Below are 27118 nucleotides of genomic sequence, written 5' to 3'. Positions count from 1 at the left end.
ATTTCCTTTCCTTTGAAGTCTCTCACAGGTTTCAAAAGCCGGATTGCTTGCAATCCGGCTTTTGAAACCCCACTAGACACCAGGGATTTTTTTTTTTTTCTTGAAATTGGCAAAAGGGAGCGACCCCTTGGGCAAGGGTCGCTCCCAGGGGGGCATTTTTTTAGGAAGGCCTTTTCTGCCCCCCCTGGGGGCAGATCGGCCTATTATTATTTTGTGATGAATTCTTTTTTTTTAGGTGGGGAGCGATCCCTTAGGCAAGGGTCGCTCCCCTACGGGGCAATATATATTTAGGCCATTTCTGCCCCCCTTGGGGGCAGATTGGCCTATTTTGATAAGGCCAATCTGCCCCCAAGGGGGGCAGAAACCATTAGACACCAGGGAGTTTGTTTTTGCGCGCGAATGTCATGCAACAAAGCGACCCCTTTGGCAAGGGTCGCTCCCAGGGGGGGCAATTTTTTGGGAAGGCCTTTACTGCCCCCCCTGGGGGCAGATCGGCCTATTATTAGGCCGATCTGCCCCCAGGGGGGGAAGAAACCTCTAGGCGCCAGGGCAAATATTTTTTTGTTCTTTTTTTTTTTTGTTCTTTTTTTTTTTTTAGAGATGGGGAGCGACCCATCAGGCAAGGGTCGCTCCCCTGGGGGGCAAATTGTATTTAGACCATTTCTGCCCCCCTGGGGGCAGATTGGCCGATTTTAGGTCAATCTGCCCCCAAGGGGGCAGAAACCACTAGGCACCGGGGATTTGTTTTTTGGCGCCAATGTCACGCAGGGGGAGCGACCCCGTAGGCAAGGGTCGCTCCCGGGGGGGGGGGGGGGGGTGGGGGCGCAAATTTATTTTAGGCCATTTCTGCCCCCCCGGGGGACAGATCGGCCTATTATTAGGCCGAACTGCCCCCGGGGGGGGGGGGGCAGAACACTCTAGGCGCCAGGGCAATTTTTTTTTTTTTTTTTTTTTGTTTCTTTTTTTTAGAGATGGGGAGCGACCCATCAGGCAAGGGTCGCTCCCCTGGGGGGGCAAATTGTATTTAGACCATTTCTGCCCCCCTGGGGGCAGATTGGCCAATTTTAGGTCAATCTGCCCCCAAGGGGGCTGAAACCACTAGGCACCGGGGATTTGTTTTTTGGCGCCAATGTCACGCAGGGGGAGCGACCCCGTAGGCAAGGGTCGCTCCCGGGGGGGGGGGTGGGGGTTGGGGGGGCAAATTTATTTTAGGCCATTTCTGCCCCCCGGGGGACAGATCGGGCTATTATTAGGCCGAACTGCCCCCCGGGGGGGGGCAGAACACTCTAGGCGCCAGGGCAATTTTTTTTTGTGTTGTTTCTTTTTTTAGAGATGGGGAGCGACCCATCAGGCAAGGGTCGCTCCCCTGGGGGGGCAAATTGTATTTAGACCATTTCTGCCCACCTGGGGGCAGATTGGCCAATTTTAGGTCAATCTGCCCCCAAGGGGGCAGAAACCACTAGGCACCGGGGATTTGTTTTTTGGCGCCAATGTCACGCAGGGGGAGCGACCCCGTAGGCAAGGGTCGCTCCCGGGGGGGGGGGGGGGGGGTTGGGGGGGCAAATTTATTTTAGGCCATTTCTGCCCCCCCGGGGGACAGATCGGCCTATTATTAGGCCGAACTGCCCCCGGGGGGGGGGAGAACACTCTAGGCGCCAGGGCAATTTTTTTTTTGTGTTTTTTTTTTTTGTTGTTTCTTTTTTTAGAGATGGGGAGCGACCCATCTGGCAAGGGTCGCTCCCCTGGGGGGGCAAATTGTATTTAGACCATTTCTGCCCCCCTGGGGGCAGATTGGCCAATTTTAGGTCAATCTGCCCCCAAGGGGGCTGAAACCACTAGGCACCGGGGATTTGTTTTTTGGCGCCAATGTCACGCAGGGGGAGCGACCCCGTAGGCAAGGGTCGCTCCCGGGGGGGGGGGGGGGGGGGGGGGGGCAAATTTATTTTAGGCCATTTCTGCCCCCCGGGGGACAGATCGGGCTATTATTAGGCCGAACTGCCCCCGGGGGGGGGGGGCAGAACACTCTAGGCGCCAGGGCAATTTTTTTTTTGTGTTGTTTCTTTTTTTAGAGATGGGGAGCGACCCATCAGGCAAGGGTCGCTCCCCTGGGGGGGCAAATTGTATTTAGACCATTTCTGCCCCCCTGGGGGCAGATTGGCCAATTTTATGTCAATCTGCCCCCAAGGGGGCAGAAACCACTAGGCACCGGGGATTTGTTTTTTGGCGCCAATGTCACGCAGGGGGAGCGACCCCGTAGGCAAGGGTCGCTCCCGGGGGGGGGGGGGGGGGGGTTGGGGGGGCAAATTTATTTTAGGCCATTTCTGCCCCCCCGGGGGACAGATCTGCCTATTATTAGGCCGAACTGCCCCCGGGGGGGGGGGGGGGCAGAACACTCTAGGCGCCAGGGCAATTTTTTTTTTGTGTTTTTTTTTTTGGTTGTTTCTTTTTTTAGAGATGGGGAGCGACCCATCAGGCAAGGGTCGCTCCCCTGGGGGGGCAAATTGTATTTAGACCATTTCTGCCCCCCTGGGGGCAGATTGGCCAATTTTAGGTCAATCTGCCCCCAAGGGGGCAGAAACCACTAGGCACCGGGGATTTGTTTTTTGGCGCCAATGTCACGCAGGGGGAGCGACCCCGTAGGCAAGGGTCGCTCCCGGGGGGGGGGGGGGTTGGGGGGCAAATTTATTTTAGGCCATTTCTGCCCCCCCCGGGAGACAGATCGGCCTATTATTAGGCCGAACTGCCCCCGGGGGGGGGCAGAACACTCTAGGCACCAGGGCAATTTTTTTTTTTTATTTTTTTTTTTTTTGTTGTTTCTTTTTTTAGAGATGGGGATCGACCCATCAGGCAAGGGTCGCTCCCCTGGGGGGGGCAAATTGTATTTAGACCATTTCTGCCCCCCTGGGGGCAGATTGGCCAATTTTAGGTCAATCTGCCCCCAAGGGGGCAGAAACCACTAGGCACCGGGGATTTGTTTTTTGGCGCCAATGTCACGCAGGGGGAGCGACCCCGTAGGCAAGGGTCGCTCCCGGGGGGGGGGTGGGGGTTGGGGGGGCAAATTTATTTTAGGCCATTTCTGCCCCCCCGGGGGACAGATCGGCCTATTATTAGGCCGAACTGCCTCCGGAGAGGGGGGCAGAACACTCTAGGCACCAGGGCAATTTTTTTTTTCTGTTTTTTTTTTTTTGTTGTTTCTTTTTTTAGAGATGGGGAGCGACCCATCAGGCAAGGGTCGCTCCCCTGGGGGGGCAAATTGTATTTAGACCATTTCTGCCCCCCTGGGGGCAGATTGGCCAATTTTAGGTCAATCTGCCCCCAAGGGGGCAGAAACCACTAGGCACCGGGGATTTGTTTTTTGGCGCCAATGTCACGCAGGGGGAGCGACCCCGTAGGCAAGGGTCGCTCCCGGGGGGGGTGGGTGTTGGGGGGGCAAATTTATTTTAGGCCATTTCTGCCCCACCGGGGGGCAGAAACCTCTAGGCGCCAGGGGAATTTTTCTTTTTTTTCTTTTTTTTTTTCTTTGTTTTTTTTTTTTAGAGATGGGGAGCGACCCATCAGGCAAAAGTCGCTCCCCTGGGGGACAAATTGTATTTAGGCCATTTCTGCCCCCCTTGGGGGCAGATTGGCTGAGTTTAGGTCAACCTGCCCCCAAGGGGGCAGAAACCACTAGGCACCGGGGATTTGTTTTTTGGTGCCAATGTCACGCAGGGGGAGCTACCCCGTAGGCAAGGGTCGCTCCGGGGGGGGGGGGGTGGGTGTTGGGGGGCAAATTTATTTTAGGCCATTTCTGCCCCCCCGGGGGGCAGATCGGCCTATTATTAGGCCGATCTGCCCCCGGGGGGGGGGGCAGAAACCTCTAGGCGCCAGGGGAATTTTTCTTTTTTTTCTTTGTTTTTTTTTTTTAGAGATGGGGAGCGACCCATCAGGCAAAAGTCGCTCCCCTGGGGGACAAATTGTATTTAGGCCATTTCTGCCCCCCTTGGGGGAAGATTGGCTGAGTTTAGGTCAACCTGCCCCCAAGGGGGCAGAAACCACTAGGCACCGGGGATTTGTTTTTTGGTGCCAATGTCACGCAGGGGGAGCGACCCCGTAGGCAAGGGTCGCTCCCGGCGGGGGGAGGGTGGGGGTTGGGGGGGCAAATTTATTTTAGGGCATTTCTGCCCCCCCCCCTGGGGCCGGCTGAGCTACAGGCCAAACACCACAGGTAGGCACCTTGCAAAAAACACCTCTGTTTTCTGTGAAAAAATATGTTGTGTCCACGTTGTGTTTTGGGCCATTACCTTTTGTGGGCGCTAGGCCTACCCACAGAAGTGATGTACCATTTTTATCGAGAGACTTAGGGGAACGCTGGGTGGAAGGAAATTTGTGGCTCCTCTCAGATTCCAGAACTTTCTGTCACCGAAATGAGAGGAAAAAGTGTTTTTTGGGCCAAATTTTGATGTTTGCAAAGGATTCTGGGTAACATAACCTGGTCAGAGCCCCGCAAGTCACCCCATCTTGGATTCCCCTGGGTTTCTAGTTTTCAAAAATGCACTGGTTTGCTAGGTTTCCTCAGGTGTCGGCTGAGCTACAGGCCAAAATCCACAGGTAGGCACTGCTTTTTATAAAAAAATGTGATGTGTCCACGTTGTGTTTTGGGCCCTTTCCTTTCATGGGCGCTAGTCCTACCCACACAAGTGAGGTATCATTTTTATCGGGAGACTTGGGGGAACGCTGGGTAGAAGGAAATTTGTGGCTCCTCTCAGATTCCAGAACTTTCTGCCACAGAAATGTGAGGAACATGTGTTTTTTTAGCCAAATTTTGAGATTTGCAAAGGATTCTGGGTAACAGAACCTGGTCCGAGCCCCGCAAGTCACCCCTCCTTGGATTCCCCTAGGTCTCTAGTTTTCAGAAATGCACAGGTTTGGTAGGTTTCCCTAGGTGGCGGCTGAGCTAGAGGCCAAAATCTACAGGTAGTCACTTTGCTAAAAACAGCTCTGTTTTCTGTGATATGTCCACGTTGTGTTTTGGGGCATATCTTGTCGCGGGCGCTAGGCCTACCCACACAAGTGAGGTATCATTTTTATCGGGAGACGTGGGGGAACGCTGGGTGGAAGGAAATTTGTGGCTCCTCTCAGATTCCAGAACTTTCTGCCACAGAAATGTGAGGAACATGTGTTTTTTTAGCCAAATTTTGAGGTTTGCAAAGGATTCTGGGTAACAGAACCTGGTCCGAGCCCCGCAAGTCACCTCTCCTTGGATTCCCCTAGGTCTCTAGTTTTCAGAAATGCACAGGTTTGGTAGGTTTCCCTAGGTGCCGGCTGAGCTAGAGGCCACAATCTACAGGTAGGCACTTCGCAAAAAACACCTCTGTTTTTTTCCAAAATTTAGGATGTGTCCACGTTGCACTTTGGGGTGTTTCCTGTCGCCGGCGCTAGGCCTACCCACGCAAGTGAGGTATCATTTTTATCGGGAGACTTGGGGGAACGCTGGGTGGAAGGAAATTTGTAGCTCCTCTCAGATTCCAGAACTTTCTGCCACAGAAATGTGAGGGACATGTGTTTTTTTAGCCAAATTTTGAGGTTTGCAAAGGATTCTGGGTAACAGAACCTGGTCCGAGCCCCGCAAGTCACCCCTCCTTGGATTCCCCTAGGTCTCTAGTTTTCAGAAATGCACAGGTTTGGTAGGTTTCCCTAGGTGCCGGCTGAGCTAGAGGCCAAAATCTACAGGTAGGCACTTCGCAAAAAACACCTCTGTTTTTTTCCAAAATTTAGGATGTGTCCACGTTGCGCTTTGGGGTGTTTCCTGTCGCCGCCGCTAGGCCTACCCACGCAAGTGAGGTATCATTTTTATCGGGAGACTTGGGGGAACGCTGGGTGGAAGGAAATTTGTAGCTCCTCTCAGATTCCAGAACTTTCTGCCACAGAAATGTGAGGGACATGTGTTTTTTTAGCCAAATTTTGAGGTTTGCAAAGGATTCTGGGTAACAGAACCTGGTCCGAGCCACACAAGTCACCCCTCCTTGGATTCCCCTAGGTCTCTAGTTTTCAGAAATGTACAGGTTTGGTAGGTTTCCCTAGGTGGCGGCTGAGCTAGAGGCCAAAATCTCCAGGTAGTCACTTTGCTAAAAACAGCTCTGTTTTCTGTGATGTGTCCACGTTGTGTTTTGGGGCATATCCTGTCGCGGGCGCTAGGCCTACCCACACAAGTGAGGTATCATTTTTATCGGGAGACGTGGGGGAACGCTGGGTGGAAGGAAATTTGTGGCTCCTCTCAGATTCCAGAACTTTCTGCCACAGAAATGCGAGGAACATGTGTTTTTTTAGCCAAATTTTGAGGTTTGCAAAGGATTCTGGGTAACAGAACCTGGTCCGAGCCACACAAGTCACCCCTCCTTGGATTCCCCTAGGTCTCTAGTTTTCAGAAATGCACAGGTTTGGTAGGTTTCCCTAGGTGGCGGCTGAGCTAGAGGCCAAAATCTACAGGTAGTCACTTTGCTAAAAACAGCTCTGTTTTCTGTGATATGTCCACGTTGTGTTTTGGGGCATATCCTGTCGCGGGCGCTAGGCCTACCCACACAAGTGAGGTATCATTTTTATCGGGAGACGTGGGGGAACGCTGGGTGGAAGGAAATTTGTGGCTCCTCTCAGATTCCAGAACTTTCTGCCACAGAAATGTGAGGAACATGTGTTTTTTTAGCCAAATTTTGAGATTTGCAAAGGATTCTGGGTAACAGAACCTGGTCCGAGCCCCGCGAGTCACCCCTCCTTGGATTCCCCTAGGTCTCTAGTTTTCAGAAATGCACAGGTTTGGTAGGTTTCCCTAGGTGGCGGCTGAGCTAGAGGCCAAAATCTACAGGTAGTCACTTTGCTAAAAACAGCTCTGTTTTCTGTGATATGTCCACGTTGTGTTTTGGGGCATATCCTGTCGCGGGCGCTAGGCCTACCCACACAAGTGAGGTATCATTTTTATCGGGAGACGTGGGGGAACGCTGGGTGGAAGGAAATTTGTGGCTCCTCTCAGATTCCAGAACTTTCTGCCACAGAAATGTGAGGAACATGTGTTTTTTTAGCCAAATTTTGAGGTTTGCAAAGGATTCTGGGTAACAGAACCTGGTCCGAGCCCCGCAAGTCACCCCTCCTTGGATTCCCCTAGGTCTCTAGTTTTCAGAAATGCACAGGTTTGGTAGGTTTCCCTAGGTGCCGGCTGAGCTAGAGGCCAAAATCTACAGGTAGGCACTTCGCAAAAAACACCTCTGTTTTTTTCCAAAATTTAGGATGTGTCCACGTTGCGCTTTGGGGTGTTTCCTGTCGCCGGCGCTAGGCCTACCCACGCAAGTGAGGTATCATTTTTATCGGGAGACTTGGGGGAACGCTGGGTGGAAGGAAATTTGTAGCTCCTCTCAGATTCCAGAACTTTCTGCCACAGAAATGTGAGGGACATGTGTTTTTTTAGCCAAATTTTGAGGTTTGCAAAGGATTCTGGGTAACAGAACCTGGTCCGAGCCCCGCAAGTCACCCCTCCTTGGATTCCCCTAGGTCTCTAGTTTTCAGAAATGCACAGGTTTGGTAGGTTTCCCTAGGTGCCGGCTGAGCTAGAGGCCAAAATCTACAGGTAGGCACTTCGCAAAAAACACCTCTGTTTTTTTCCAAAATTTAGGATGTGTCCACGTTGCGCTTTGGGGTGTTTCCTGTCGCCGGCGCTAGGCCTACCCACGCAAGTGAGGTATCATTTTTATCGGGAGACTTGGGGGAACGCTGGGTGGAAGGAAATTTGTAGCTCCTCTCAGATTCCAGAACTTTCTGCCACAGAAATGTGAGGGACATGTGTTTTTTTAGCCAAATTTTGAGGTTTGCAAAGGATTCTGGGTAACAGAACCTGGTCCGAGCCACACAAGTCACCCCTCCTTGGATTCCCCTAGGTCTCTAGTTTTCAGAACTGTACAGGTTTGGTAGGTTTCCCTAGGTGGCGGCTGAGCTAGAGGCCAACATCTCCAGGTAGTCACTTTGCTAAAAACAGCTCTGTTTTCTGTGATATGTCCACGTTGTGTTTTGGGGCATATCCTGTCGCGGGCGCTAGGCCTACCCACACAAGTGAGGTATCATTTTTATCGGGAGACGTGGGGGAACGCTGGGTGGAAGGAAATTTGTGGCTCCTCTCAGATTCCAGAACTTTCTGCCACAGAAATGTGAGGAACATTTGTTTTTTTAGCCAAATTTTGAGGTTTGCAAAGGATTCTGGGTAACAGAACCTGGTCCGAGCCCCGCAAGTCACCCCTCCTTGGATTCCCCTAGATCTCTAGTTTTCAGAAATGCACAGGTTTGGTAGGTTTCCCTAGGTGCCGGCTGAGCTAGAGGCCAAAATCTACAGGTAGGCACTTCGCAAAAAACACCTCTGTTTTTTTCCAAAATTTAGGATGTGTCCACGTTGCGCTTTGGGGTGTTTCCTGTCGCCGGCGCTAGGCCTACCCACGCAAGTGAGGTATAATTTTTATCGGGAGACTTGGGGGAACGCTGGGTGGAAGGAAATTTGGAGCTCCTCTCAGATTCCAGAACTTTCTGCCACAGAAATGTGAGGGACATGTGTTTTTTTAGCCAAATTTTGAGGTTTGCAAAGGATTCTGGGTAACAGAACCTGGTCCGAGCCCCGCAAGTCACCCCTCCTTGGATTCCCCTAGGTCTCTAGTTTTCAGAAATGCACAGGTTTGGTAGGTTTCCCTAGGTGCCGGCTGAGCTAGAGGCCAAAATCTACAGGTAGGCACTTCGCAAAAAACACCTCTGTTTTTTCCCAAAATTTAGGATGTGTCCACGTTGCGCTTTGGGGTGTTTCCTGTCGCCGGCGCTAGGCCTACCCACGCAAGTGAGGTATCATTTTTATCGGGAGACTTGGGGGAACGCTGGGTGGAAGGAAATTTGTAGCTCCTCTCAGATTCCAGAACTTTCTGCCACAGAAATGTGAGGGACATGTGTTTTTTTAGCCAAATTTTGAGGTTTGCAAAGGATTCTGGGTAACAGAACCTGGTCCGAGCCACACAAGTCACCCCTCCTTGGATTCCCCTAGGTCTCTAGTTTTCAGAAATGTACAGGTTTGGTAGGTTTCCCTAGGTGGCGGCTGAGCTAGAGGCCAAAATCTCCAGGTAGTCACTTTGCTAAAAACAGCTCTGTTTTCTGTGATGTGTCCACGTTGTGTTTTGGGGCATATCCTGTCGCGGGCGCTAGGCCTACCCACACAAGTGAGGTATCATTTTTATCGGGAGACGTGGGGGAACGCTGGGTGGAAGGAAATTTGTGGCTCCTCTCAGATTCCAGAACTTTCTGCCACAGAAATGTGAGGAACATGTGTTTTTTTAGCCAAATTTTGAGGTTTGCAAAGGATTCTGGGTAACAGAACCTGGTCCGAGCCACACAAGTCACCCCTCCTTGGATTCCCCTAGGTCTCTAGTTTTCAGAAATGCACAGGTTTGGTAGGTTTCCCTAGGTGGCGGCTGAGCTAGAGGCCAAAATCTACAGGTAGTCACTTTGCTAAAAACAGCTCTGTTTTCTGTGATATGTCCACGTTGTGTTTTGGGGCATATCCTGTCGCGGGCGCTAGGCCTACCCACACAAGTGAGGTATCATTTTTATCGGGAGACGTGGGGGAACGCTGGGTGGAAGGAAATTTGTGGCTCCTCTCAGATTCCAGAACTTTCTGCCACAGAAATGTGAGGAACATGTGTTTTTTTAGCCAAATTTTGAGATTTGCAAAGGATTCTGGGTAACAGAACCTGGTCCGAGCCCCGCAAGTCACCCCTCCTTGGATTCCCCTAGGTCTCTAGTTTTCAGAAATGCACAGGTTTGGTAGGTTTCCCTAGGTGGCGGCTGAGCTAGAGGCCAAAATCTACAGGTAGTCACTTTGCTAAAAACAGCTCTGTTTTCTGTGATATGTCCACGTTGTGTTTTGGGGCATATCCTGTCGCGGGCGCTAGGCCTACCCACACAAGTGAGGTATCATTTTTATCGGGAGACGTGGGGGAACGCTGGGTGGAAGGAAATTTGTGGCTCCTCTCAGATTCCAGAACTTTCTGCCACAGAAATGTGAGGAACATGTGTTTTTTTAGCCAAATTTTGAGGTTTGCAAAGGATTCTGGGTAACAGAACCTGGTCCGAGCCCCGCAAGTCACCCCTCCTTGGATTCCCCTAGGTCTCTAGTTTTCAGAAATGCACAGGTTTGGTAGGTTTCCCTAGGTGCCGGCTGAGCTAGAGGCCAAAATCTACAGGTAGTCACTTTGCTAAAAACAGCTCTGTTTTCTGTGATGTGTCCACGTTGTGTTTTGGGGCATATCCTGTCGCGGGTGCTAGGCCTACCCACACAAGTGAGGTATCATTTTTATCGGGAGACGTAGGGGAACGCTGGGTGGAAGGAAATTTGTGGCTCCTCTCAGATTCCAGAACTTTCTGCCACAGAAATGTGAGGAACATGTGTTTTTTTAGCCAAATTTTGAGGTTTGCAAAGGATTCTGGGTAACAGAACCTGGTCCGAGCCACACAAGTCACCCCTCCTTGGATTCCCCTAGGTCTCTAGTTTTCAGAAATGCACAGGTTTGGTAGGTTTCCCTAGGTGGCGGCTGAGCTAGAGGCCAAAATCTACAGGTAGTCACTTTGCTAAAAACAGCTCTGTTTTCTGTGATGTGTCCACGTTGTGTTTTGGGGCATATCCTGTCGCGGGTGCTAGGCCTACCCACACAAGTGAGGTACCATTTTTATCGGGAGACTTGGGGGAACATAGATTAGAAAAACAAGTACTATTGCCCCTTGTCTTTCTCTACATTTTTTTCTTCCAAATATAGGAGTGTGTGTAAAAAAGACATCTATTTGAGAAATTCCCTGTAATTCACATGCTACTATGGTCACCCCGGAATTCAGAGATGTGCAAATAACCACTGCTCCTCAACACCTTATCTTGTGCCCTTTTTGGAAATGCAAAGGTTTTCTTGATAGCAATTTTTTACTCCTTATATTTCAGCAAATGAATTGCTGTATACCCGGTATAGAATGAAAACGCACTGCAGGGTGCAGCTCATTTATTGGCTCTGGGTTCCTCGGGTTCTTGATGAACCTACAAACCCTATATATCCCCGCAACCAGAGGAGTCCAGCAGACGTAACGGTATATTGCTTTCGATAATCTGACATTGCAGGGAAAAGTTACAGAGTAAAACGTAGAGAAAAATTGATGGTTTTTTCACCTCAATTTCAATATTTTTCTTTTTCAGCTGTTATTTTCTGTAGGAAACCCTTGTAGGATCTACACAAATGACCCCTTGCTGAATTCAGAATTTTGTCTACTTTTCAGAAATGTTTAGGTTTCTGGGATCCAGCATTGGTTTCATGACCATTCCTGTCACTGACTGGAAGGAGGCTGAAAGCACAAAAAATTGCACAAATGGGGTATGCCCCAGTAAAATGCCAAAATTGTGTTGAAAAATTGGGTTTTCTGATTCAAGTCTGCCTGTTCCTGAAAGCTGGGAAGCTGCTGAGTTTAGCACCGCAAACCCTTTGTTGATGCCATTTTCAGGGGAAAAACCACAAGCCTTCTTCTGCAGCCACTTTTTCCAATTTTTTTGAAAAAAACGAAATTTTCACTGTATTTTGGCCAATTTCTTGGCCTCCTTCAAGGGAACCCACAAAGTCTGGGTACCTCTAGAATCCCTAGGATGTTGGAAAAAAAGGACGCAAATTTGGCTTGGTTAGCTTATGTGGACAAAAAGTTATGAGGGCCTAAGCGCGAACTGCCCCAAATAGGCAAAAAAAGGCCCGGCACAGGAGGGGGTAAAGGCCTGGCAGCGAAGGGGTTAAAAGCATAAAGTGCCTAGGTGTGTTAATTCCCAGGACAGAGACAAGAAATAAAAAAAAACTAACCCAGAAAAATGTCATTGTCTAGTGATTATGAACTAGGTTCCAAAGGCTCCCAACTCCCCCACGTTTTAAAAAACCTTGAAATTGCCCCCACTCTTTAAGCATATGTCTCTTCGAATATTTTAGTTCTGTGCACCTTTTCACGCCATACTATAATAGTGGGGACATTTGGTGATTTCCATAATTGCACTACCAAAGAACGTGCCACTGCAATCGCTATTGAAACAAATCATTGGGAAAACTTCTTAAGTTTATACACTGCGGCAAAGGAGCCAAATAGAACCAGCATGACCTTAGGTAATATAGGATTATGAATTACATTACTACTCTCCCAAAAAACCTGCAGGTTTCAGCTGCTAAAACAATATGACCCCACTCTCCACGACCCGTTGCCTTGCAACGAAAACATTGGTTAAGATTTGAAGGGTACATCCTATTAATCCTTCATGGAGTATAATACGTCAGTTATCTTGCATGAAATGCCATCCTTTTATAATTTGCCGCTCTAAGCAACTTATACACCATCTCGCTGATGTACTGCCATTCTCTTAGTGATAACTTGCATCCAGTTTCCCTAGTTACTTTTTCTAAACACACCGCCACCACTGTTTGGGCAATATCTTTTCTAAGAAATCTGTACCAAATACCAAACACTAATAACTTATTCTCAAAAAACATATCAATCAACACAGACGTTTCAGTCTTCAATTCCCTATAACTGTTCTTTAAGAAACATTTTATCTATCTAAAACTTAGCTACAGATCTGCAGTACTGTGCCCGAAGGACTGGGTGTAGGAGGCTGGCCTGGTTTGTAGTGGTACCAAGGGGTACTTACACTCTGCACCAGGTCCAGTTATCCCTTATTAGTGTAGAAGAGGTGTCTAGCAGCTTAGGCTGATAGAAAAGGGTAGCTTAGCAGAGCAGCTTAGGCTGAACTAGGAGACGTGTAAAGCTCCTACTATACCACTGGTGTCATATGCACAATATCATAAGAAAACACAATACACAGATATACTAAAAATAAAGGTACTTTATATTTATGACAATATGCCAAAAGTATCTCAGTGAGTACCCTCAGTATGAGGATAGCAAATATACACAAGATATATGTACACAATACCAAAAATATGCAGTAATAGCAATAGAAAGCAATGCAAGCAATGTACAGTCACAATAGATTGCAATGAGAGCACATAGGTATAGGGGCAACACAAACCATATACTCTAGAAGTGGAATGCGAACCACGAATGGACCCCAAACCTATGTGAGCTTGTAGAGGGTCGCTGGGACTGTAAGAAAACAGTGAGGGTTAGAAAAATAGCCCATCCCAAGACCCTGAAAAGTGGGTGCAAAGTGCACCTAAGTTCCCCAGAGAGCACAGAAGTCGTGATAGGGGAATTCTGCAAGGAAGACCAACACCAGCAATGCAACAACAATGGATTTCCGGACAAGAGTACCTGTGGAACAAGGGGACCAAGTCCAAGAGTCACGATCAAGTCAGGAGTGGGCAGATGCCCAGGAAATGCCAGCTTTGGGTGCAAAGAAGCTGCCACCGGATGGTAGAAGCTGTGGATTCTGCAAGAACGAAGAGGACTAGGAACTTCCCCTTTGGAGGATGGATGTCCCACGTCGTGAAGAAGCTTGCAGAGGTGTTTCCGTGCAGAAAGAACTCAAACAAGCCTTGCTAGCTGCAAGGCTCGCGGTTAGGGTTTTTGGATGCTGCTGTGGCCCAGGAGGGACCAGGATGTCGCCAATTGCGTGAGGAGACAGAGGGGGCGTCCAGCAAGACAAAGAGCCCACTCAGAAGCAAGCAGCACCCGCAGAAGTGCCGGAACAGGCACTACGAAGAAGTGTGAACCGGAGCTCACCCGAAGTCACAAAATAAGGTCCCACGATGCCGGAGGACAACTCAGGAGGTTGTGCACTGCAGGTTAGAGTGTCGGGGACCCAGGCTTGGCTGTGCACAAAGGAAATCCTGGAAGAGTGCACAGGAGCCGGAGCAGCTGCAAATCACGCGGTACCCAGCAATGCAGTCTAGCGTGGGGAGGCAAGGACTTACCGCCACCAAACTTGGACTGAAGAGTCACTGGACTGTGGGAGTCACTTGGACAGAGTTGCTGAGTTCCAGGGACCACGCTCGTCGTGCTGAGAGGGGACCCAGAGGACCCGTGATGCAGTCTTTTGGTGCCTGCGGTTGCAGGGGGAAGATTCCGTCGACCCACGGGAGATTTCTTCAGAGCTTCTAGTGCAGAGAGGAGGCAGACTACCCCCACAGCATGCACCACCAGGAAAACAGTCAAGAAGGCAGCCGGATCAGCGATACAAGGTTGCAGTAGTCATCTTTGCTACTTTGTTGCGGTTTTGCAGGCGTCCAGAGCAGTCAGCGGTCGATTCCTTGGCAGAAGGTGAAGAGAGAGATGCAGAGGAACTCTGATGAGCTTTTGCATTCGTTATCTAAAGATTCCCCAAAGCAGAGACCCTAAATAGCCAGAAAAGGAGGTTTGGCTACTTAAGAAGGAGGATTGGCTAGCAACACAGGTAAGAGCCTATCAGAAGGAGTCTCTGACATCACCTGCTGGCACTGGCCACTCAGAGCAGCCCAGTGTGCCAGCAGCACCTCTGTTTCCAAGATGGCAGAGGTCTGGAGCACACTGGAGGAGCTCTGGGCACCTCACAGGGGAGGTGCAGGTCAGGGGAGTGGTCACTCCCCTTTCCTTTGTCCAGTTTCGTGCCAGAGCAGGGCTGGGGGATCCCTGAACCGGTGTAGACTGGCTTATGCAGAGATGGGCACCATCTGTGCCCATCAAAGCATTTCCAGAGGCTGGGGGAGGCTACTCCTCCCAGCCCTGACACCTTTTTCCAAAGGGAGAGGGTGTAACACCCTCTCTCTGATGAAGTCCTTTGTTCTGCCTTCCTGGGCCAAGCCTGGCTGGACCCCAGGAGGGCAGAAACCTGTCTGAGGGGTTGGCAGCAGCAGCAGCTGCAGTGAAACCCCGGGAAAGGTAGTTTGGCATTACCCGGGTCTGTGCTAGAGACTCGGGGGATCATGGAATTGTCTCCCCAATGCCAGAATGGCATTGGGGTGACAATTCCATGATCTTAGACATGTTACATGGCCATGTTCGGCGTTACCATTGTGACGCTATACATATGTAGTGACATATGTATAGTGCACGCGTGTAATGGTGTCCCCGCACTCACAAAGTCCTGGGAATTTGCCCTGAACAATGTGGGGGCACCTTGGCTAGTGCCAGGGTGCCCACACACTAAGTAACTTAGCACCCAACCTTTACCAGGTAAAGGTTAGACATATAGGTGACTTATAAGTTACTTAAGTGCAGTGGTAAATGGCTGTGAAATAACGTGGACGTTATTTCACTCAGGCTGCAATGGCAGGCCTGTGTAAGAATTGTCAGAGCTCCCTATGGGTGGCAAAAGAAATGCTGCAGCCCATAGGGATCTCCTGGAACCCCAATACCCTGGGTACCTTAGTACCATATACTAGGGAATTATAAGGGTGTTCCAGTATGCCAATCTGAATTGGTGAAATTGGTCACTAGCCTGTTAGTGACAATTTGTAAAGAGAGAGCATAACCACTGAGGTTCTGGTTAGCAGAGCCTCAGTGAGACAGTTAGGCATCACACAGGGAACACATACATATAGGTCACAAACTTATGAGCACTGGGGTACTGGCTAGCAGGGTCCCAGTGACACATAACAAACATACTGAAAACATAGTGTTTTCACTATGAGCACAGGGCCCTGGCTAGCAGGATCCCAGTGAGACAGTGAAAACACCCTGACATATACTTACAAACAGGCCAAAAGTGGGGGTAACAAGGCTAGAAAGAGGCTACTTTCTCACACAGGGTCACTTGATCCCATTATATTAAAGTTGTGCCTACAAAAAAATTCACCCAATTTCCTAAAAACCTTCTCTTCCCACCGGGATAAAATGGATTTTGAGACAGTCATCCTCCACATTCGTGTCTCTGAGTCAGGTAAAAGCATGACATGGAAAAACGTCCCATCATTTAAAAATGGCCTGTAAACGTTGTACTAATACACCTAGAGTCTTAGGCAAATTTTGTGCCCCTTTTGCGGTCTTCAAAAACGTCTGGAGTTTTTTTTAGGCAATTTTGCTATCTTCAATAACACCGGGAGTTGAACCTCACTATCCTTTACCATGAGATTCAGGAAAAAGAAGTCATATCCAGAATCTCTATATAGAGAGCCTCATAAGATTATCCAGGATGGCCGTCTGATAATAAGTCTTAATATGAGGAAGCGTCAGCCCACCTTGTGAGACCATAATATTGGCATACTAAACCTGGGATTACTATTCTGCCATATACATTTTCGAAAGATTGTCGCAAGTTCACTAAAATAGGCACTATTAGAAGTGGATTATTAAAAAGGAATAAAAACAGGGGCAGGATTGACATTTTAATTAACTTGACTCTCCCTATTAAGGTAAGCAGCAAAAGAGTCCATCTCACTAATAAAGCTTTAGCTTTAATCAAGGTTGCAATGTAGTTAAGTTGAAAAAGGTTCTCAAAATTATTAGTCACATAAATTCCTAAATACCTTCCTGTCGCTGGGGTACTGTTTGCAAACAAACTGGCAAATCAGCTTTAGGTGCATTAAATAACATAACTTCCATTTTAGCAGTTGTGAGAAAACAGGGCTGACTGCAGAGGCCCCCTAACTTTTTGCCCCCATTTTCCACTTTTTGCTGGTGTTTTCCTGACTCTGATGGTGCCCTGGATACTGCTAACCAGTCCCAGGGCCTGTGCTCTGTGTAAAATGGATATGCAAATTAGGCTAATTATAATTGGCTAAGTTAACCTACTTATAAGTCCCTAGTATACGGTAGGGCATGTAGGTTTAGGGACCACAGCATAGGTGGTGCACCCATAGGTGCACTGCTGAGGTGCCCAGTGTCATTTTAAAGGCAGGCCTGCCTTGCTGGCTGCTTTTAAATTAAAGTTATATGCAAATTCGACTTTGGAATTAAAAGTAGTTCTAAAGTCTTAAACTACCTTATTTTTACATATAGGTCACCCCTAAGGTGTGCCCTATGTGCCCCTAGGGCTGGGTGCCATGTAACTATAAGCAGGGACTTCATAAAAATAGTTTTATAAGCCCTGGTGAGGTAAAAACAGCCAAATTCGTTTTTCCCTCATTGTAGTAAATGGCCTTCATAGGCTAGAATGGGGAGACTTTATTTTAATTTTTAAAGTCTCCTTAAATGATGCATACCAAGAGTTTGGTATCAAATTATTTGTTGTAATAAATCCCACAACTTCCAGTTGTTGGATTTAATATAACTTGTTCAGGTAAAGAGTTTTAAACTTTACCTAAAAAGTTGCCAATTTCAGCCCTGCATTGTTTTTGCTGCTGTGCTCTGATTGGCCAGCCTTTAGCAGCTTAGCCAAGCTGCCTTGATGAGGTGTGAAGTGGCCTGGCTTCACACAAAGGAATGTGCCTGTGGGAAGGAATCTCCCCTCAGCAGATGGTGAGGCAGGAAGGGGGAGGGCTGCCAAACTGGTCTTCAAAGGCAGAGAAGGACATTTGGAGCAACCAGCAACACCCCCACATCCTGCAACCCCAGACAACTAGATGCCCCCTTAATTAGATTAGGAGAGGGCAAGAGAGGGGTGTGTTTATGATTTTTAGCCACACCAATGGGTGGGCTCAGCCAGATGTAACCTCCAAAAATCAGATTCAGCCATGATGGATTTTTAGAGAATGTTGCCTCCTGGGATTGATTTTTGCCACACTTCCCAGGAAGTGGTCATCGCAGGGGGAAGGACCTGGCACCTGATTGGAGAACCAGGACCCCCCTGCTTTTCACCCGGGAGCAAGGATAAAACTGGCAGACCTGCACCCACACCTCAGTTCCCTACCACATCCAACAAGGAAGAACAACCGAAGAAGAAGGACTGCCCTGCTGGATCCCTGGCCTGCACCTGGAACCTGCACTCAGAAGGACTGCACCAGATGCACACTTGGGCTTCACCACAAGAAGGACTTTGCCTGGCTTCAACTGGTTCAAGGAGGGACTCCCTGTTTGCTACAGGTGAAAAATTGCTATCCAGAGTCCCCTGCACCAACTCCTGAAGAAAGCGACCAGCTGACCACTGTCCAGTGGCCAAAAAGGAGTTTGTGCCAGGTGCATTCTGGGAGTTGTAGACCGCACCCCCCAAGGACCATCACAGAACTTCTGGACCCTTGGGGTGAGCTGTGGACCCCAAAAGAACCTTAAAAGGACATCTGGGAGAAGCCCCAGAAGTTTGGAGAAGTTTGGACAACTTTTGTAAAAAAGCTCCATAGAGGGACCGACCCGCCGCGGCAACTCTAGCCGGCTTGCCTCAACCGCGACCCGGCCTGATTTGCTGGTTCGTCCCGGTAAAGAAAAATCTCCGAAAAAGAGACTAAGTCCGAAGGTAAAAAGTTGACCGGGACCTTCCAGCCATCGTATCCGAGAAGGGCTCCATGGACGTCGGATCAAGATCCAGGTTTACCCCGGTCGAAGGATTTTCACCTCGAAAAAACGACTAAGTCCGAAGGTAAAAATCTCCACCGAGGATTCCAGCATCGCGTATCTGGAGAAGGGCTCCAGGAGGTCGGATTGGACTGGCAGGTTCGTCCCGCTGAAGAAAATCTTTGAAAAAAAGACTAAGTGTGAAGGTAACATTTTTAACCGAGGCCTCCCGCGGCCTGTAGCCGAGCAGGGCTCCATCACGGTCGGCCTGAAACTTTGACTTTGCCCCGGTCGAGGTGCAACCAGATGACCCGATTGGCGCTTTTTGTTTCTAGGTGCTAAAAAAATTATAATTCTTTAAAAATTCATATCTCCGGTTTCCCTTATCCGATTTTATTCGTTTTGGTGTCAATTTAAAGATAAAAATATAATCTATTTTTATAAATTGGTTTTGGATTTTTAAACTGTTTCCTGTGTTTTATTTAAATACTGTTTTGTGATATTTGAATGCTTTACACTCTGTCTCCTAAGTTAAGCCTTGACGCTCGTTGCCAAGCTACCAAGGGTTGAGCTGGGTTTAATTTACCGAGACCTAACTGGACCTAAGTGGAGGTTAGTGGCCTGTTGCTAAGTGTAGGTACTTATCTGCCCTTACCAATAACCCATTTTCCAACATTTTTGGTGAGCAGTGGTGGGATCCTGTACTTGTGTTCAGTATCACGTTACAGTTTTAAGTAAAACAAATTAAAAATCCTTTAAATTGTCCTAGTGCAAAAATTGTTTTTAATTTGGATTAATTTCAATTATTGAATTTTTTTGATTTTTCTAAATTCTTGTTTCCAATTTTTGCAAAAAGTTTTTGTTGACACAAAACTAGGGAACCATGGAGCTTGATCTGGCTAGCCTACCCACACTGACAGTAGCCCAGCTTAGGGGGTTGTGTACTGAAAGAGGGTTGCCTGCAACCACTGACCTCAGGAAGCATGTCCTGATCAAATCCCTGACAGCTTGGGCTGAGGCCCAAGAGGTAGACCCAGAGGAAGCTCCAGAGGAGGGAGAAGTAGGGGAGGATGCTAGCTCTAACCACTCAGGGGAGGGAGGGCATCTGAGCCTAAGTGAGGATGAGGAAGACCGGTCCTCATTACATACAGTCACTAGGGGCAGTCCCAAAGCTAGTTGGGGGAAGGGAGTCCCTTCAGGAGGAGAGAACCTGTCCCTCAGAGAAAGAGAGCTGGAGGCCCAGCTAGCATTTATAGCTTTGGAGGCAGAGAAGCTGGCCCTAGAAAGGAAAAGGTGGGCAAAGAGAGAGAAAAGAGATGGTGGCAGCGACAGAGAAGTTGAGGTGTCCATGGGTGGGGGTTTTTGCCCCAGCTTACCCAAGGGGGTGGTTCCTGCTTATGTAGAGGGGGATGATATAGACAAGTGGTTGGAGGCCTTTGAGAGGGCACTCCAAAAGAGAAGGGTTAGGCCTCAATACTGGGGTTCCCTTTTGTGGGAGTTTGTCCCCAACTCGGGGAGGGATAGGCTTCTGACCTTAAGGGGGGAGGAGGCAGATTCGTACCCTAGTATGAAGAGGTGCTTAACCAAGAAGTTTGGTCTGACCCCAGAGCAGTATAGAATGAAGTTCAGGGACACCCAGAAGGTCAGTACCCAGTCTTGGGTTGACTTTGTAGACACCTCACTTAAGGCACTAGAGGGCTGGATTATTGGTAACAAAGTAAATACTTATGAGGGGTTATACAATCTGATCATGAGAGAGCACATCTTGACCAATTGTACCCAAGAAAGGTTACGCCAGCATCTAGTGGACTCTAAGCAGACCAACCCTAGAGAGCTAGGGGAGGCAGCTGATGAGTGGTTGAGAACCAGGGTGGTTGTCAAGTCCCAGGGGGGAGACTCCAAGAAGGGGGGGTCAGGTCCCCAAAAACCTAAGGAGGGAGGTGGTAAGCCCACCACAGAGACTCCCTCGGTACCCCAGAACCCTAAGAAGGAGGAGAGTAAATCCCACGCCCACTCTGACAAGCAGAGACAGGGAGACCCAGGGTTAAAAAAACTCTTGGACAGTAAGGCTTGCTTTGACTGTCAGCAGATAGGTCACTTCAGAGGAGATGCAGCCTGTCCAAAGAAGGTGGTTAGCACTGGGCTGTCCAGTGTAGCCATGGAGGAGGACTCCTCAGATGATGAAGTCCTCCTAGCATTGAGCTGGGAGACAGGACCAGATGGTAAGCTGGTGATCCCTGAGGGTGGGAGTAGGCACTTTCACCCCATTCAGGTGAATGGGATCCCTACCACTGGCCTGAGAGACACCTGTGCCAGTCACACTATGGTGAGTGACCGGTTAGTGACCCCAGACATGTATGTCCCAGGAGAGACCAGGAAAGTCAGGATAGCCACAGGGGAGGTCACCTCCAAACCTATAGCCATAGTGCCCCTAGAGAGGGAGGGTATCCTTGACTGGTTTAGGGTGGTAGTCAGTGCTGACCTCCCCCTAGATTGTATCCTGGGCAATGACCTCCCAGAGGCGAGTCTGGTCCCAGATGTGGCGGTCGCCCAGGGCGCCCCCCCAACCCAAAGTCCTGGGGAGTCAGTCCCTACAGTTAGGAGACAGGGGTCCCCCAGAAAAGGAAAGAAAAAAAGGAAGGGTAGGCCACTCTTAAAGAGAGTTCCAGGGTGCCAAAGGCCTTCTGCCCCAGTAGGGGGGAGCCCAGAATTGGCACTGGTGAGGCCTCCCCTGACCCCAAGGAAGTCCTGAGTAGTCAGGCAGCTGTCCAGATGCAAGGTGTTGCCCCTGCACTGACAGAAGGGAGAGTGGAAGGAGGGTGTCTGCCACAGGAGGTGGTAGCCCCCCACTCTAGACAGCAAGAGGGGTGCCAGGACCCCACAGTTGTCCCTAAAGCAGCTCAGCCACCTGTCAGTGGAGAGCTTAGGGTGTGGTTCTGGGTACTGACAGCTGTCAGTAGCCTCTCCTGGGTGCTAGCCTTCCTGGCAGCACTGCACTTGGCCTGGGAGGCAGACCCCAGGGCCAAAAGCAAAGTAGGCCCTCTGACCCTGTTGGTCATGGTGGGGTTGCTCAAGTGTTGGGTGACCTCTTTGGGTAAGCTAGGTGTTGCCCTAGCAAAGTTAGGAGTAGGGGAGGTGGGCACCTCACTACCCAAGTTGGCAGAGAGAGAGGAGGAAGACCCCCCTAGAGGGAAGTTTCAGTTTGAGATGGGTCCTTTCACTGTTGGGATGGCTTCACTACCCAGAGGGAGTGACCATGACAGGAGGATGTAAGGCAGAGTAGGCCCTGCAAAGGGACAGCCAGTTTTCTTCACTGTCTTCCTCGCCTAACAAGCCAGGTAGACTCTCCCAGGGTTGGGCTGAGTCTCCTGGGCGTGTGGGCTGGGGGGGGGGCTTGTGTGAGAAAACAGGGCTGATTGCAGAGGCCCCCTAACTTTTTGCCCCCATTTTCCACTTTTTGCTGGTGTTTTCCTGACTCTGATGGTGCCCTGGATACTGCTAACCAGTCCCAGGGCCTGTGCTCTGTGTAAAATGGATATGCAAATTAGGCTAATTATAATTGGCTAAGTTAACCTACCTATAAGTCCCCAGTATATGGTAGGGCATGTAGGTTTAGGGACCACAGCATAGGTGGTGCACCCATAGGTGCACTGCTGAGGTTCCCAGTATCATTTTAAAGGCAGGCCTGCCTTGCTGGCTGCTTTTAAATTAAAGTTATATGCAAATTCGACTTTGGAATTAAAAGTAGTTCCAAAGTCTTAAACTACCTTATTTTTACATATAGGTCACCCCTAAGGAGTGCCCTATGTGCCCCTAGGGCTGGGTGCCATGTAACTATAAGCAGGGACTTCATAAAAATAGTTTTATAAGCCCTGGTGAGGTAAAAACAGCCAAATTCGTTTTTCCCTTATTGTAGTAAATGGCCTTCATAGGCTAGAATGGGGAGACTTTATTTTAATTTTTAAAGTCTCCTTAAATGATGCACACCAAGAGTTTGGTATCAAATTAATTGTTGTAATAAATCCCACAAATTCCAGTTGTTGGATTTAATATAACTTGTTCAGGTAAAGAGTTTTAAACTTTACCTAAAAAGTTGCCAATTTCAGCCCTGCATTGTTTTTGCTGCTGTGCTCTGATTGGCCAGCCTTTAGCAGCTTAGCCAAGCTGCCTTGATGAGGTGTGAAGTGGCCTGGCTTCACACAAAGGAATGTGCCTGTGGGAAGGAATCTCCCCTCAGCAGATGGTGAGGCAGGAAGGGGAGGGCTGCCAAACTGGTCTTCAAAGGCAGAGAAAGACATTTGGAGCAACCAGCAACACCCCCACATACTGCAACCCCAGACAACTAGATGCCCCCTTGATTAGATTAGGAGAGGGCAGGAGAGGGGTGTGTTTATGATTTTTAGCCACACCAGTGGGTGGGCTCAGCCAGATGTAACCTCCAAAAATCAGATTCAGCCATGATGGATTTTTAGAGAATGTTGCCTCCTGGGATTGATTTTTGCCACACTTCCCAGGAAGTGGTCATCACAGGGGGAAGGACCTGGCACCTGATTGGAGAACCAGGACCCCCCTGCTTTTCACCCGGGAGCAAGGATAAAACTGGCAGACCTGCACCCACACCTCAGTTCCCTACCACATCCAACAAGGAAGAACAACCGAAGAAGAAGGACTGCCCTGCTGGACCCCTGGCCTGCACCTGGAACCTGCACTCAGAAGGACTGCACCAGATGCACACTTGGGCTTCACCACAAGAAGGACTTTGCCTGGCTTCAACTGGTTCAAGGAGGGACTCCCTGTTTGCTACAGGTGAAAAATTGCTATCCAGAGTCCCCTGCACCAACTCCTGAAGAAAGCGACCAGCTGACCACTGTCCAATGGCCAAAAAGGAGTTTGTGCCAGGTGCATTCTGGGAGTTGTAGTCCGCACCCCCCAAGGACCATCTCAGAACTTCTGGACCCTTGGGGTGAGCTGTGGACCCCAAAAGAACCTTAAAAGGACATCTGGGAGAAGCCCCAGAAGTTTGGAGAAGTTTGGACAACTTTTGTAAAAAAGCTCCATAGAGGGACCAACCCGCCGCGGCAACTCTAGCCGGCTTGCCTCAACCGCGACCCGGCCTGATTTGCTGGTTCGTCCCGGTAAAGAAAAATCTCCGAAAAAGAGACTAAGTCCGAAGGTAAAAAGTTGACCGGGACCTTCCAGCCATCGTATCCGAGAAGGGCTCCATGGACGTCGGATCAAGATCCAGGTTTACCCCGGTCGAAGGATTTTCACCTCGAAGTCTGCAAACAACAAATGGTGGATTCCTGGACAAGAAGACCTGCAAAGGAAGTAGACCAAGTCCAAAAGTCGAAAGAAGTTCCAGGAAGGACATGAGCCCCTGCCAACCTAGAAGAGGGTGCAAAAGAAGAGTCCCCAGTTGGACAGACTGCAGAAATGCACCCAAGAAAGTGGTCAGTGGGTTCCTGCATAATGCAAAGGATGTCCCGAGTCGTGAAGTTGGATGCAGGCGAATTTTGGTGCTGGATTCCTCCAACAAGCCTTGGTTCTGGCAAAGTCCGTTTTGCGTCAACTAGGTGCTATCTGGACCAAGGAGGGACCTGGGGGCCTCAACTCTGTGTGAGGAGGAAGAGGGGGCTCTCAGCACTTCAGAGAGCCCTCAGAGCAACAGATAGCACCCACAGGAGTCCCAGGACACTGGGACAAAGGAGATGCAAAATGCAGTGAGTGAAGCACTAGAAAGGAAGGTCCACACCGCCGGAGAACAACTCAGCGAGTTGAGAATCGCAGGATAGGGTGCTGGGGACCTGGGCCAGGTGGTGCTTGGAGGAATTTTGCAAATAGTGCACAGAGGCCTCAGGAGGTGAAGAAGACCCGGTGCTCAGGGGTACTGTCGTTCTGGGTGAAGGCAAGGTCTTACCTCCTCGAAATTGGGACAGCAGTACCTCAGGACAGTCTGTGTCGATGGGGCCCACCCTCTGTGTTCCAAGGAGCACACTCGTAGCCATGAGAGGAGTCCACGACAACCGGTCGTCGACTTAGAAGGTGCCTGCCTGAGCAGGAGAGTGACTCCGTCACCCCACAGGAGATTTCTTTGGTCCTTCTGGTGCAGGGTGAAGACAGGGAGTCCTCAGAGCGTGCACACCATAGAAACTGTTGCAGTTGCTGGCTGGAGCTGAAGTTGCAGAGGAAAAGCATCCCTTGTGCATACTTTGTTGCTGTTACAGCGGTTCATGGAGCAGGCTGCGGTTGATCCGAGGTCAGAGGATGAAGTAGGAGCTGCAGAGGATTCCTGCTGTAAACTTGCAATGAGAATCTGAAGAGAACCCACAGGAGAGACCCTAAATAGCCGTGAGAGGGGGACTGGCCACCTTATCAGGTAAGGACCTATCAGGAGGGGTCTCTGACGTCACCTGGTGGCACTGGCCACTCGGAGGCCTCCAGAGTGCCCCCACACCATGAAAAGCAAGAAAGATGGCTGAAGCCTGGGAGGAGCTCTGGGTACCACCCCTAGGGTGGGGATGGACAGGGGAGTGGTCACTCCCTTTTCCTTTGTCCAGTTTTGCACCAGAGCAGGGGACAAGGGGTCCCTGAACCAGTGTAGACTGGCTTATGCAAGGAGGGCACCATCTGTGTCCTTCAAAGCATTTCCAGAGGCTGGGGGAGGCTACCCCTCCCCAGCCTGTAACACCTATTTCCAAAGGGAGAGGGTGTAACACCCTGCTCCCAAAGGAAATGCTTTGTTCTGCCTTCCTAGGACTGAGCTGCTCAGAACCCAGGAGGGCAGAACCCTGTCTGTGAGGTGGCAGCAGCTGTAGCTTCAGTGCAAGCCTCAGAGAGCTGGTTTGGCTGTACTGGCGGTCCATAGTGGAGCCTCCAGGATGCATGGAATTGGCTCCCCAATACCAGATTTGGAATGGGGGACAATTCTGTGATCTTAGACACCTTACATGGCCATATTCGGAGTTACTATTGTGAAGCTACATATAGGTATTGACCGATATGTAGTGCATGCGTGTAATGGCATCTCCGCACTCACAATGTCCCGGGAAATGGCCCTGAACTATGTGGGGGAACCTTTGCTAATGCAAGGGTGCCCTCACACTTAATAAGTTTGCACCTAACCTTCAGCAAGTGAAGGTTAGACATATACGTGACTTATAAGTTACTTAAGTGTGGTAAAAATGGCTGTGAAATCGTGTGCACTATTTCACGCAGGCTGCAATGGCAGGCCTGTGGAAGGGTTTGTCTGAGCTCCTTATGGGTGGCAAAAGAAATGCTGCAGCCCATAGGGATCTCCTGGAACCCCAATGCCCTGGGTACCTAGGTACCATACACTAGGGACTTATAAGGGGGGGTCCAGTGTGCCAATTGAAATTGGTAAATGAAGTCACTAGCCTAAGGTGACAAATTTAAAAGCAGCGAGAGCACAAGCACTGAGGTTCTGATTAGCAGAGCCTCAGTGACACAGTCAAATACTATACACAACCCACACATTAGGTCGTAAACTATGAGCATTGGGGTCCTGACCAGCAGGATCCCAGTGTAACAGGCAAAAACATATTGACAGACAGGTAAAAATGGGGGTAACATGCCAAGAAAGATGGAACATTCCTAAACATGGTAAATATCATGCGATGATAAATATCATTTTGATTACACTTTAAAGTAGTTGGACTAAACCCATCAATTAAATCTCGAGTATCATTTCCAGGTGCAGATATATCACCTGTATCGGCATTTATTTTGGCAACATACGGAGATTAATTCAAAGGCTTTTTCCCAGCATTTTTTCATAGCATTTTGTCAAAGAAACAATTGTTAAACAATGCCTGTTTTGCAATAAATAAGTTTCTGTCATAAATTCATTGCATATGGGTGCAAATTAACGCTGAGTTATCTATTTACACCACAGTCCTCCTCCAAAAAACTGTTCCTATACGCCTCTATAGCATTAAAATGCGTCTTTGAATTATCTCACCGCGAGTACGCAACGTCCCCATAAAGTAATTAAGTTTTCCAGACGTACCACGTAGAAACGGTCGTGTTTCCTGTTTCAGGTGCCCGGGCTTTCTCCTTCAAAGATCCCTCCGTGCTCGAGAGCAATTGGGGAGAAAAAAAAAAACGAAACTGAAACATCACTTCCTCATTCCACCTCGTAGGTTGGAACGAGGTGGGACTACGCCACCAGTTCCACGCCTCTAATACATTCCAACTCGTTTTGTCTGCTTCATGTGACTTTGCTTGAAGTCGCTCTGCGTTACTCATTTGTCAACACGCGCCTTCTAATTAATTCCGATGACCAATTTCTGCTGGACTGTGTATGTTATTAAAGTGAGCCAAGTAGTCGTGACGTTATCCTGTGGACAAGTGTGTTCCTCTTACAAATAAAGTGGAACCGCAACCATCTATGGATATTATTGTGAAAAAAATATCAGCACGGCAATACCTGGCACAGTCAGTGTACAAAGACGATTACAGATATCATGCAGTTTAGCTGTCAGGTGTAAGGAGAGGAGTATGGTGTAAGCAGTTGTTAGAGAGTCATGGAGGCTTCGATCCCGTCCGACATTTCTGGGAATCAAAATTTGACAGAGATTTTAAAATAGAGGAAATTCGCACAGAAACTTCGAATTCAAAGTCATTTTTTTCCTCCAACTAAGATACCAACACAACAAATCCATTTTATAACTAGTGCACAAAAACAAACAATGTGAAATGGGTCAAAAAATCAACATTACAAGCTATTTTTCGAGGA

The 27118-nt window shown here is 49.1% G+C and overlaps 1 protein-coding gene across 4 annotated transcripts in view; it reads right to left on the bottom strand.

Annotated features, from left to right (window-relative positions):
• SH2D4A (SH2 domain containing 4A) overlaps positions 1 to 26526 on the bottom strand; it is a 988680-nt gene extending 962154 nt beyond the window's left edge. For 2 of the 4 annotated variants that reach the window (XM_069236817.1, XM_069236814.1), the window contains exon 1: positions 26390 to 26525. The gene's annotated coding sequence lies outside the window, so the exon portion shown is untranslated. Of the gene's footprint in view, positions 1 to 26341; positions 26360 to 26389 lie in introns of those variants that run through there. The other 2 variants (XM_069236815.1, XM_069236816.1) reach the window with 2 other exon arrangements.
• Positions 26527 to 27118: the final 592 nt, after the last annotated feature.

The sequence above is a fragment of the Pleurodeles waltl genome, chromosome 1_2 (assembly GCF_031143425.1).
Source record: "Pleurodeles waltl isolate 20211129_DDA chromosome 1_2, aPleWal1.hap1.20221129, whole genome shotgun sequence".
Classification (NCBI taxonomy): domain Eukaryota; kingdom Metazoa; phylum Chordata; class Amphibia; order Caudata; family Salamandridae; genus Pleurodeles; species Pleurodeles waltl.
The sequence above is the reverse complement of the archived record's forward strand: the minus strand, read 5'-3'. Positions and strand labels throughout refer to the sequence as shown.